General features: G+C 38.0%; 1 protein-coding gene across 2 annotated transcripts in view; it reads right to left on the reverse strand.

Annotated features, from left to right (window-relative positions):
- Window positions 1-14,029, reverse strand: part of SLC25A21 (solute carrier family 25 member 21) — a 378,311-nt gene that overhangs the window by 253,288 nt on the left and 110,994 nt on the right. The window lies entirely within an intron of this gene.

Here is a 14,029-nt window from a genome sequence, read left to right on the forward strand (position 1 = left end):
CCTTTCCTTACAAAAAAAAAAAAAAAAAAAAAAGAGAGAGAAAGAAAAAGAAAGAGAGAGAAATACCATCAGTATTTATTTTAAGTTGCCTCCATTTCCAACTTTTCTGGCAGAAAGTCAAGCTTCTGTCATAATGCAGAACTCCATCTAAAAGCAGCTCCTGGAAAAAAGACTATACATATACTTCAAACCTAAGTGAAATACAAAATGTAATGGAGCAGTGGAGTAATTTCTGTCCTTTAGGGTAGACAGTACACCTGAGTATTACCATAAGATTGCTGCCTATGAAATGCCAGGCTGGCATTTCTCTTTAGGGCACTCATTAGTCAATTTGTCATACATCATGCAAACACAAATTACTAAATTATAACTGCAGATGTGCAAACCTCCAATGATTCTTTACCTCAGGCCAAGTATTTCCAGGCTAAACAAACTCGACACCAGGCTTAAACAGCAACAGCAACAATCCCACAATGATCTCAATAGGAGTTAGCTGCTGTACTATGTGAAAATATGCAAATTCTACCTAGCTTTCCGTGCATGCCAAAATGAAACTTTATTTTTGTTAAACTTTTACACAGAAAAAACATAAAACCTGATCAATATTATTCTCTGTTTACATTAATTAACCTCTGTACCCTAGCCTGTACAGTAAGCTTTAATACATGCAACTGAAAATGGCTATTGTCTTGTCTCAGTTGGTGAGGTCCCATCAACACTTATTTCATTCTGATTTTAAGCAGGTAAAGTGAGCCTTCCCCTGAGTTCTGCAATTTCATGCTCAACGGACTGAGTGCCCTCTGCACCTCCCAGAACCCAAATACAAACTGGCAGGAGTCATTCTATTAGACAGCTTCCAGGTTTCCCTTGAAGTTGGTGTCAGAAAGTTAAATGCTTCTGAAGTGTATTTTAAAATGATTTTCTTAATACAAAAATTATTATTTTAGCACCTTTATTGTGAGGCTATCAGAATGTTTCAGACTGTCGATTCATGCCGGGGCAATGATCCAATACTCAGAGGGCAGACAACCACCTTCTGAATCACCAACAGCACTTCTTGCAGCACCCACGTGTCCCTTGAAAGTAATTAATCACAGTATTAACCCAGCATGATCCTGCTTAGCTTAGCACATTTCTGCTGCATGAAAGGGAATATCTGTCATAACTTACTGGGAACATTGTACAGAACTAGGGTAGTCTAACAATGCGGCAGTAAATAAAAGACAACCATTTTTACTCATTTCAGGGTCTATCCAGCTGGAAATATTTTCTATTTTCAAGGGTGCAAATGGCTGTTCAGCAACTGATTTATCCAGGGGAAAGTTCAGCCCATTGCAGCAGGCTGATAAAAGGAAAAGAACCCTATTTCCACAGCAGGTAGTTATAGAGCAGAGCCCACGTACTGTAAATGAGCTTCCTACCTCCTGCACCACTGCAGCTCCCTGTGCTGCAGTCATCTGTCTGTCTTCGTCTTTCCATTCTCCACTACTCAAGCTATGCAACCTGCAGGAGTTATGACAGAACTACGACTAATATAACCCTGTAGGTGACCCCATCATGTGGGGTGAGGGCAGCGGGAAACAGACAGACAACATCTGGTCAATTTTGTTTTAATGTATCAGTCAGTCATGGAAGTACTTGCTCCCCTAATTGTTGTTGGGAGGCTAGGGATGGCCTCAGCGTTGACAAAATTCCGGTGAGCCGGATTGCCATATATGGAGTCTGTGACTCCACCCCTGTAAGAACAGGCATAGAAAGCTATGCAATACCAGTTTAGGTATTATGCCTCTGCTACTGATGGAGAAACAACTTCCTGAAGGAGGAGTCGTCTTCACAATCTCAGCCCTTCATGGAGACTGTTTTAATCTGGAGAGTGTCCTACATGGACATTTTAACCTTAGATATACTATAAAAACACCAACTATATATAAATTCGCCACAAATGGTTCTTCTGATCACTCTTTGCAGTGTAGGTAGCTTGGGGCAAACAGAAGAATGTTAGAATATACAGAAAGAGAAAGCATCTCTTTTTTTAAAAGCAGAAACTTAAACCCCCTGCCTGTAACAAATTATGGCCTTAAATCCATGGAAGAGGTTATAAGAGCTATGTTATCGAAGCTGGAATCATCAAGAAATTATATCAGAAGACAAGAGTGTTTAAGTATAAGTCTAATTACTGCAATCATTTCTTTTTTTGCTTCCTTTGCATAGATCCACTTAATCCCATCTCTTAGTGTGGGCAAAAGCTGACAGTTGCATGACAAAGAATGTTTCCCTTTATAAAGCCTACTTCCTCTCTATGTAGTTTTAGCCTAATTGAAATGTTTCCTATTAAGCTCAATCAAGGCAGCAACTATCTAATTACTCACTTATGCTTTTCCAGCCAAAAATTGCCCAAACTAGCATATTAGATTGGCTGGATACATATTTATTATTGTTTTTACATGTGTCTGTCTGGCTTTAAGCAACAATCAAACATTTTTTTACAGTTCTTTTTTTGTGCTGTCCCTAATTCATTTTGCTTGGGTTTTTTTGGTAGAAAATAAGTGCAGATCACCATATAAATGGTATGAGGCTGTGTCTAGAAATTGTATAGTAGCTAGGGGATCCTTTTAAAAATATGCTATTACTACAAAAGATAACAAAATATAGCAAATAAATTACAAACACAGCCCAGATCTAGAAAACATTTACTCATATGAGTCGTCCTTGCATGAGTAAGGATTTGCGAGATTGGACCCAAATGGGAACCCACATAGGAAACCTTTAGAGCTTTGTAAATTAAATTTTTTGACTGAAAAAATTACAGAAAAGATTGGGCTCAACTCAGAGAGTAATTTTACAGGATCTTTTTTAAAAAAAATGTGTCCCGCATGTCCTGATTTATTCTTTAAACAAATCCCTCAAATCAAGATGATCAACACCACAAGTGGTCTGTATTGTGTGTTTATATAAATTAGCGGCATCTCTCATTAAAAGAGAATTTTAGAGTAACTGAACCTGAGATCACCCATGATTAACTTCATATTGATAGGCGCTACAATAAAGTACAGAGATTACAGTATATATGAAACACTGGTAAACCGTATTCCTCATAAGACAGAAAATGTCTCACTTGTTAATGTTTTGTTTAGAAAGGGTAATATTTGTATTTTGTTTCAAAGTGTTTGGTTGCTCTTATATTAACTATAGTGACAATTATCTTTGTATTAAAACGTATTTTCATTTACTGTAATATACAATATGTAATCCTTGGAATTAATATGTGTTGATGTAGTCTAAATGTTCAAAAGTGACTAGCGATTTTGGATGCCTTTATTTTCAGGTGCCCAACCTGAGTTGCTTTAAAGCAGCGGTTCTTACATTTTTGTACTGGTGACCCCTTTCACATAGCAAGCCTCTGAGTGCGACCCCCCCCCCCACCTTATCAATTAAACACTTTTTTATATATTTAACACGAATATAAATGCTGGAGGCAAAGCGGGGTTTGGGGTGAAAGCTGACAGCTCGTGACCCCCCCCATGTAATAACCTCGTGACTACCTGAGGGGTCCCGACCCCCAGTTTGAGAATGCCTGCTTTAAAGTATTTAGATTTTCAGAATTGGTGAAAACCTGTGCTCTGAAACTGAGGCTGCTTTCAGATATCTCAAGGTGGGTACCCAGAAACTGAGGTACCCAAAATAACTGATCACTTTGGGAAAATGTAGGTCATAATATTTATTCCCCCAGTGTGCAAACATCTTTGCTACTATCAAAGCTAATTATCAAAGTGACTTCGGAGACTGATTGTAATGCTGGAATATGACTGACTGGTTGGGCCACTTGGGAGATGTCCTACCCATGTATATATCCCCCTTAAAAATACAGTATTATATCACCTGTCTGATCTTCACATCAATCATTTCTGTAAGTAGTATCTATACACCTACTATGTAAATGAGATGGATGCAGGGAGATAAGGATAAATCTTGTTCTGTGTGACATTGCTATACCAGATGGGCAAAGAGGGCATAAAAAGCTTCTTTTCCTTCCTTAAGGCCTGATCAAAAGTGCATTGAAGACAACTGAAAAACCCCCATTGACTTCAATGGCTTTGGATCTGATCCATAAACAACTAGGCAGGATCTCTACATAGCATTTGAGAGCACCAGGAAGAGTAATACCCCAGCCCACTTTCCATTTCCACAATGTGGTATGGTCTGTATTATAGAGCCCTCTCTCCCCCACAGTAATTGTTCGCTAGGGGAAATGCTATGCTTGTTCATAGGAGTGGCAGAATGAGCTCTGCAACATGTCTTCCCCAGCCAGCTGAGAGGAATCTTGCCCTGGCCTGTAGGATTTCTCTAACAGAGAGGTTTCAGAGTGGTAGCCGTGTTAGTTTGTGTCAGCAAAAAGAACGAGGAGTACTTGTGGCACCTTAGAGACTAACAATTTTATCTGAGCATAAGCTTTCGTGGGCTAAAGCCCACTTCACCAGATGCATGCAGTGGAAAATACAGTAGGAAGAATATATATACACAGAGTACATGAAAAAATGGGGGCTGCCATACCAACTCTAATGATACTAATCGATTAAGGTGGGCTATTATCAGCAGGAGAAAAATTGCTTGCAATGATAATCAGGATGGCCCATTTCAAACAGTTGACAAGAAGATGTGAGTAACAGTAGGGGGAAAATTAGGATGGGGAAATAGTTTTTAGTTTGTGTAATGATTCATCCACTCCCAGTCTTTATTCAAGCCTAATTTAATGGTGTCCAGTTTGCAAATGAATTCCATTTCTGCAGTTTCTCGTTGGAGTCTGTTTTTGAAGTTTTTTTGTTGAAGAACTGTGACTTTTAAGTCTGTAATTGAGTGTCCAGGGAGGTTGAAGTGTTCTCCGACTGGTTTTTGAATGTTATAATTCTTGACGTCTGATTTGTGTCCATTTATTCTTTTACGCAGAGACTGTCCAGTTTGGCCAATGTACATGGCAGAGGGGCATTGCTGGCACATGATGGCATATATCACATTGGTCGATGTGCAGGTGAACAAGCTTCTGATAATGTGGCTGATGTGATTAGGTCCTATGATGGTGTCCCTTGAATAGATATGTGGACGCAGTTGGCAATGGGCTTTGTTGCAAGGATAGGTTCCTGGGTTAGTGGTTCTGTTGTGTGGTGTGTGGTTGCTGGTGAGTATTTGCTTCAGGTTGGGGGGCTGTCTGTAAGCGAGGACTGGCTTGTCTCCCAAGATCTGTGAGAGTGATGGGTTTTCCTTCAGGATAGGTTGTAGATCCTTGATGATGCGTTGGAGAGGTTTTAGTTGGGGGCTGAAGGTGACAGCTAGTGGCGTTCTGTTACTTTCTTTTTTGGGCCTGTCCTATAGTAGGTGACTTCTGGATACTCTTCTGGCTCTGTCAATCTGTTTCTTCACTTCAGCAGGTGGGTACTGTAGTTGTAAGAACGCTGGATAGAGATCTTGTAGGTGTTTGTCTCTATTTGAGGGGTTGGAGCAAATGTGGTTGTATCTTAGAGCTTAGTTGTAGACAATGGATCGTGTGGTGTGGTCTGGATGAAAGCTGGAGGCATGTAGGTAAGTATAGCGGTCAGTAGGTTTCCAGTATAGGGTGGTGTTTATGTGACCGTCACTTATTAGCACTGTAGTGTCCAGGAAGTGGATCTCTTGTGTGGACTGGTCCAGGCTGAGGTTGATGGTGGGATGGAAATTGTTGAAATCATGGTGGAATTCCTCAAGGGCTTCTTTTCCATGGATCCAGATGAAGAAGATGTCATCAATGTAGCGCAAGTAGAGTGGGGGTTTGGGGACGAGAGCTGAGGAAGCATTGTTCTAAGTCAGCCACAAAAATGTTGGCATACTGTGGGGCCATGCGGGTACCCATAGCAGTGCTGCTGACTTGAAGGTATATATTGTCCCCAAATGTGAAATAGTTGTGGGTGAGGACAAAGTTACAAAGTTCAGCCATCAGGTTTGCCGTGACATTATCAGGGATATTGTTCCTGTCTGTGACATCAACTCTGACATCATAATCAAAAAGGCTGACAAAGGAGGTGCTGTCATCATCATGAATAGGTCGGAACATGAACAAGAAGCTGTTAGGCAGCTCTCTAACACCACATTCTACAGGCCATTACCCTCTGATCCCACTGAGGGTTACCAAAAGAAACTACAATATCTGCTCAAGAAACTCCCTGAAAAAGCACAAGAACAAATCTGCACAGACACACCCCTAGAACCCCAGCCAGGGGTATTCTGTCTGCTACCCAAGATCCATAAACCTAGAAATCCTGGATGCCCCATTATCTCAGGCATTGGCACCCTGACAGCAGGATTGTCTGGCTATGTAGACTTTCTCCTCAGGCCCTACGCTACCCGCAATCCTAGCTATCCTCGAGACACCACTGACTTCCTGAAGAAACTACAATCCATTGGTGATCTTACAGAAAACACCATCCTGGCCACTATGGATGTAAAAGCCCTCTAAACCAACATTCCACACAAACATGGACTACAAGCCTTCAGGAACAGTATCCCTTAATTGATTAGTCTCGTTAGAGTTGGTATGGCAACCCCCATTTTTTCATGTTCTCTGTATCTAATGAAGTGAGCTGTAGCTCACGGAAGCTTATGCTCAAATACATTTGTTAGTCTCTAAGGTGCCACAAGTACTCTTTCTTCTAACAGAGAGCTGACTGGAGATCATCTTTTCCCCCCTCTCACAGCAGTGGCCAGCTTTAGATTAAGTCCATTGTGAAAATAAAATTTTCCAGTATTTTTTTTAAAGGCACATTATACGCTTTAGTAACAAAGACTGTTTAAAAGCTATTGGGGATTTTGATTAATTGTTTTAAACAGGAGGAGTAAAAGGAGTAAGAAAAATGAACATTCAAGAAAACAAAACTAGAAAAAGTCCCCCAAATGAAGCATATGTGTCAGGCTGCAATAACTAACTTTTTCAACTTGCAGGCCACGCTGTTAGAATTATGATCACATTATCCCCCGTGTAGGAAAGCATGCTCGCTTACATGTACTGCGGCTTTAAAGCACACACATACACAAGCCGTCTGGGAAAGCTTAAAAGTAATTGTCTTCACTGGCACACAGCAGACCCAGCTTTAATTCCTGGTCTGAGGACAGTTGGGACAACAGAGATACGAACTGCCGTTCATTATACAGTTGATCTTGATTAAAATAAAGATTGTAGTCCTTCTAATTAAAATGCTGTGAATATTCTTCTGTTTCTTACTTTTAAAGTGAGAATAGTCACTATTAGGTAAAAGCTTATTTTACGAATAATAAGTAATGTCAGAGCTATGTTGTCATAATTAGGATTTAATTGGATGCCTATACAATATTTCATAATTCATGAATGTTTTATTTTCCTCCATACGTAATGAACTGTTCATATATCAACAAAAATACAGCTATCTGGGATTTTTGCAGGATATATGGATGTAGCACAGGCTCACACCCCATATATATGGAGGTGGTATCCAGGTGAAAAATTGAAGAGGAATTTGATATTCATGACTGCATCACCTGCCCACTAATCCATCTCCCTGGGAGATATTCTATCATTCCAACCCTCCTGAGCAATTTCAAACACCTGCCAGTAATAAATATTAATCTAACAGAGATATATTTCCTTTTCCCTCCCCCACCTCCATGTAGTTTTTCCACAAAAATCACCCATGCTAGAATCCCAAGATGAGCAAAACTGAGTTCTGAGCTAGTAACAATCGCTCATTGCTGTATTATCCAATCAAGATTTTTAAAGTTAGTACTGGACATATGCCTCAGTGCTGACTATTTAAATACTTTGCACTTTAATCTGAGTGGAAAAGTAGCAACTGTTTAAAATGGGGCAATGTGGTTTTTAACTTTTATAGAACTTAAAACTGACCATGATGATCTTGTTCAAACAGTCACATGATGTGAATCATTCACTTTTTTTGTTGGATGGGAAACGGTTTTCCTGTCCCATAAGAATTTTCCAGATTTTGAAAACATTTCCCATCCAGACTTAATCCAAAAAGTCAAAATCACAACATTTTTTGGTGAATTCATAATCCAAAGAAAATTTCAGATCAAAATCAATCAAATCAATGTTTGGTTTTGATAATTTCAGAAATGTTTCATATTGATTTCAACATTTTAACCTTTTAAAAAATTGCTTAGTATAAATTAATTAAAATTGCAAAACAAAAAAATCATTTGAAACCAAACAATGAAACTTCATTTAGAAAATATCAAAACTGGACATTCTGAGAATTTTGAAACTTTCTTTTCAAAAAAATTTTGAATTGGGAGATTTGTCAAAACCAACCTTTTCCCATGAACAATTTCAGTTTTAACAAATCAGCATTTTCAGTTCCTGACCAGGTCTAGTTCCTGCCAGGAAATTGTTATTATGAGAAGTTCTTAACCTTAAAAAGCATTCGGAGATTCAGAGTTCCTATTATGAAAAAAAAAAACGAATTTCATATCACCACACAAGAAGCACAGGAGAGTGCTCTGACTGTTAAAGGGCTTTCATGTAAACACAGAACATACAGGGACTTCGACTAAAGATCACAATTAGAATCACAAAAGAATAGGAATAGCAACTGTGAAACATATGACGTGTATAGTCCATTCAGTTTCTTAGCAAGACCTTAAAATAAACATGTTCTTGCGCCTTGGCCACAATGGGCATGTCTTGACCAATGAAAGCAAGGTTCCCGTTACAGTCCATGAGAATTTGGAGGGCAGAGAAACAGAATCAGGCCCACTATCTATAAACCAAACTTCAGAGAGAATATGATTTGGACAGTATGAATAATACATTTCAACACTTAGCATAAATAGTTTGGGATAATCTTGCTCATGTTGAATACTATCCTACATCATGAGTACATCCACTGAAGTCAATAGGATTTCTTGTGGAGTAAGGAACTGCTCAGCCTGAACAAAGGTATCCCAATCTGGCCCTAATATCTTACATTATCAGTAACAAATAACAAGTGCATCATTTTATGATGGAGTTTGCTACACATTAAAGCTCTAATCCTGCAATGTCTGAGTAATTCAGCCATAAGAGTGTTCCCACTGAATTCAAGTGGCTGAACCCTCAGAAGCAGTATGATTTAGTGGACGGGCACTGGACTTGGCATTAGAAGATTTAGGTTCTATTCCTGGATGTGTGTGTGTGTGTTACTTCACTTCTTTATCCATCAGTTTTCCCTCCCACCTTTAGTCTGTCTTGTTTATTTAGCTTGTAACTTCTTCAGGGCAGGGTTTGTCTCTGCTATGTGTTGGTGTAGCACCCATCACAATGCATCTTGGTTTGGGCCTCTGGTTGTTACTACAATACAAATAAAAAATAATAATCAGAGCCTAAAATAGGTCACAAAAAACCCTACCTACACCCAGCTTGAGCAATGCAAGATAGCTGTTTTGTTTGTTCCTCTAATTTCTTTTGTCTTCTTAAGAATCCATATCTCCTATGGCAGTGAAACAGATACTGGTATCCGGAAACTCATAAAAACGTAAAACTTTTTAGATTATAAAATGTAATGTGTGAAAACCATTAATAAGGCTATTATTTATTCAAGGCTAAAAATTACTTTGAATTATGAAATAAATGTCACTCCTTTCCCCAAATTCTAAATACTTGGAAAATGGTCTGGTTTAAGCTTGTTAAAAGTTTAGAAGAAAAAACAATGTAACCTAAAAAATACAATCCAAAACACAACATTATATCCCTGTATTTTATGATGATGTGGGTTGATGTTAAGGCATTACTAAAATAGCTGAATCGGAATCCTGTTTTTATGGCGCACATTAATACTTAGAGATTTTAATGAATTTAATTAGGACCAATAGCTACAGTAATACACAAAGTAGTATTAATTAATCCTTACAAATCCTCTGTATTGCAGAACACGTGCAAAAGAAATAAAACTACAATATTTATTAGAAGTAGCTACTGATCATTCATTTTTCTTGAGACACCATTAAAATCAAAGGTAGAAATGAAAATAGTATAAAGGAAGAAGTCTAGAAAAATTTAAATCCTTAAAATCTTTAAGTCATTATGAAGTCACGAAGCCAAGTGGGGATTGAGATCATTAAGAAAGAACAGTGAAAAATCCCAACTGTTCATACAAAATAAAAGAATGAATACAACATATGTAAAACCTATATGTTTTTGCATCCAGGGAGCACTGTTTCAATTATTGCTCTTCTGTCTGATTAGCAAACTGCTCACTAGTAAGAACAGTAAAGGGCTGGAAAGCATGATTTGTGCAATTTATCATACTGACTTTCAAGAAAAACATGATGTCAGAATCTTGATTGTAGGTGGTCTTTGAAGGCAATATGTCGATTTCATATAACACAGATTCAATTTTAAATATATGTAGAAACAGATAATAAATATGCAAAGCACAAACCACAATACATTACTGATGTACATAGATATGTAACCAGCACAAATTCCTCAAAATTAAAGGTTAAATTGCTCCCAGAGGAAGCATTGTCTAGCCAGTCCCACAGTCATATAATCACATGAGAGACCCAAAGGCAGTTCAAAGCCATCAGGAGACCAGCCAGTGAGATCCACCATACTGCTAGTAGCCCATTTTTCCACAGAAAAGAATCTGTTCCCTTTAAAAAAATTCTAATCTGTATTGCTATAAATGCCAAATTTAAGCTGAAAGATGAGGTGGCACATCATCATAGATAGAGCTGGCAGACACCTATAAAGGTCTAGCATCTTTGTCAATGAGGGATTGTTTCCTATTGTCCTAATCTTTCATTACACATGGGACATTATTGCACTTTGTTGATCTTACTAGGTGAAAGATTTTCCTAATTCTCAGCTCATGTATTTCATCTCATCACTTTACTTATCAATATCTTAAAAATTCTTCTCCCTCCTTGGTGTTCAGATCTTAAAAAGACTGATTTCTTTACTCACATGCATAGCTTAACCATAGGGCTGATTGCAATGGGGTTGCTTGTATAAGGACAGCAGGATTTGGGCCATGGTGGGTATTTTTCAGGCACTTGAAACAGTTTGGGTAGTTTAAGCCTATACTAAGACTATTTCTCCATTAGTCTTATAAGGATTGATGTGCAGTGAATGGGAACATTTTCTGTGCAATTGCAAGGTTTGCTAGACACTGTTTGGGGGAAGGAAAAATATTTGGTGGTAACAGTGGTATATGCTGACTGACCATACACAGTAAGAGTTTACCTAACCCACTGTCTATTCCTGAGGTAAATCTGTACAATAGTTATAGTGCAAGAGGTCAAGTACAGAAGGACTCCATTCCAGTTGTGACAAGCTGCTCCCTAAGATGTGCAAACACACTGAAAAGGAAACTCCACAAAACATGTACTGGAGTTCCAAAAGTTTCTTTAGTGGCTTTGCATTCAACTTGGCATAGGAGCTTCACTCTTCTTTGCCAGATTGTTTTTCATCAGTGCTCAGAAAAACATTGCTCTCAGAGACATTTTTTCCTCCTCTGCCATCCTATTCACTTACTTCGCCATACATTCAATGCACCACTCTTTCCATCTCACATGGGCCTCTTAAAACACCTACTCCTCTCATAAGGAGTCATTACTGGGGTTCATTATAAAGTAATATTTTCTTAAGAATTAGCCTAAATGTGAATATTTGTCCATTAATACAGTAAATGCCAAGGTATATTAAAATGCGATAACTGAAACTGTAAACACACAGATGAAGTAACTGATGAGGTAAAGAAGCTAATAATTTATTCCCTTTCCAGGCACATTACAGCATATTACAGCATAGACCCAATATTATGTATTCGCATATAATTTCAACTATGTCTAGAAAAAACTTTCAACTGACAAATATGATTTAAAAGAGGCTTTCACAAAGGCACTAGGGATGAGGGCCCTCAATTCCCATGAACTTTAATGACAGTTGAAGATACTCAAACTCTCTATCTTTCTAGCTGTTTAGGTAGTTGAAATGCACTCATCACTGTGGTAGCTGAGTATTAACAAAAACTTATATAAAGATACAAGCAGTACCTTTGAGAAGTAGGCAAGCCCACATTATCCTCACTGGATGGAAAGGCAGAGTATGAGATGTTATGTGGCGTTCCCCAGTAGCTCCTAGTCCTGCATTCACACCACCACAGTAGGCTCTTGTTAACTTTATCAGGTTTTTTGTACACTTCACAGAAGTGCCATTCTTCATTCATATTTCTGACAGTTCATCCAAAAATGACTAGAGAAATTATCATCCATTACATTTGTTCCACAATACTTAGGGCACAAAAAGTTCTGATCACCATAAAAAATATTGCCAGTACCACCTCCTTTTCCAAAAAAATGTGACATGATACTTAGCAGCTAAATGAGCACACCGCATGTATATCAAAATTACCTTAAAATAATTAAGATTCAGCTCTCTTTTCATCTTTGAGGAAATTAAAAGGAAATTATGTGAATTTTTTACTCCCGGGTTCCCAGTTTTGCATGTATAATTTAGAAGTCAAAAAATTGGCCATATATATTTTGCACACTGAACTGTATGAAGAAAAAATAGTTTTCAAATACATTATATTATATTTATGTGAAAAAATAATTACAAGTCCATATTTAAATATTCTAGGTTAGATCAGATTGGCGAACACCAGTTTCAAGGAAAAAATATTTCTCTCTCTTGTTCATATGTTCTAGCCACCAGTCCTTACAACATTCGAATTAGCTTGCTGAAATGAAATAGGCTCATTTGAACAAGCTGCTATAAACACCCCTGCTGCTCCAATTCCTTCACTGACTTCCATTCTAATACTGGGGATAGCCACTAGCTGGGAATTGAAAGAATACAGTATTTTTCAGCCACATCCATTCCTGCCCTATATACCAGGAGCTGCAAGTGTGGATGCAATGGGAACTGCTTTCTACAAATAATTTAAATAATTGAGCTGTATAAATATAAGGGTCAAATCATCATTATAGCTCAATAGATAATACAGTAATCGGGCCATACAAGTTCATAGATTATAGAGCAATAGCCTACAAAATGCAGTTTAATATAGATATTGTAATGGGATTCCCCCATCCCCACTAGCTGGGTTGTACATAGATTTGGCATATTTTGGGGGTGCCACCACCTGTTGCCAGCTCTAGGGAAGATAAGCACTTTTGTGTGAAGGCTCTGGCTGCATTAAAGTTTGTTGAAGTTTTTTATTTTCAGCAATGTGGCCTTCACCATTCATTTGGATAGCCTGATGCTAGAATATTATTAGTTAAAAGAAAAAGGGAAAGTATTTACTTTTGTCACCTTATAACTAAAAATGGCTGAACAACTTGTTATACAGATTCAAAACAAATATTCCGAGGTGAGAACTGTACCAGATTTTAGCCTGCTGTGATGTGATATATGGCAGAGTTGTAAATCCTTGCCTATGTTTGGTTGCTGTCCAAGTGGAAATTGATCTCATGCCTTGTCTTTTTTTGAAGGGTGGAGGTGGGGGGGAATAATCCCAGTGTCGTGGCCAACATTTCCTCTCTCAATAAAAAAGGACCTAAATATGTCCAAAGCTGTGTGAGAGCCTATTGCTCAGCTCAAGCTGGGTGCCACATTTGCCTACCCAGCGTACTACCAATAGCTAGCATGTTGCTTTGTAAAAGACTCTGGGATCTCTGAGATTTGAAAAGTAGTATATAAAACCAAATATTGTGTATATAAATCTATAAAATGGCTTTTTTTGAACATTTGCAGTTTTGTGTTCATAGGGCCCCTGACATATAAATTGTAAAAATAAAAGTTAAAGGTATGTTCACATTCCCAGTTCCTTATAGAAGTGGATTGCTAAAGTTGTTTCCAATAGTTTGTCAGTGTTCATTGTAATGGATAAAAATAAATGGTGATTATTACAAAACAATGAGCCACATATCAAATAATCCACCCAATCCGTGGTAAGGATTTTAGGCCTCCTGTTTTTTATTTGTGTGCAAACAGCTGTATTTCATTTTTCAGCTTCTTTGTTTTCCAAAG

Source organism: Natator depressus, chromosome 6 (assembly GCF_965152275.1).
Source record: "Natator depressus isolate rNatDep1 chromosome 6, rNatDep2.hap1, whole genome shotgun sequence".
NCBI lineage: Eukaryota > Metazoa > Chordata > Testudines > Cheloniidae > Natator > Natator depressus.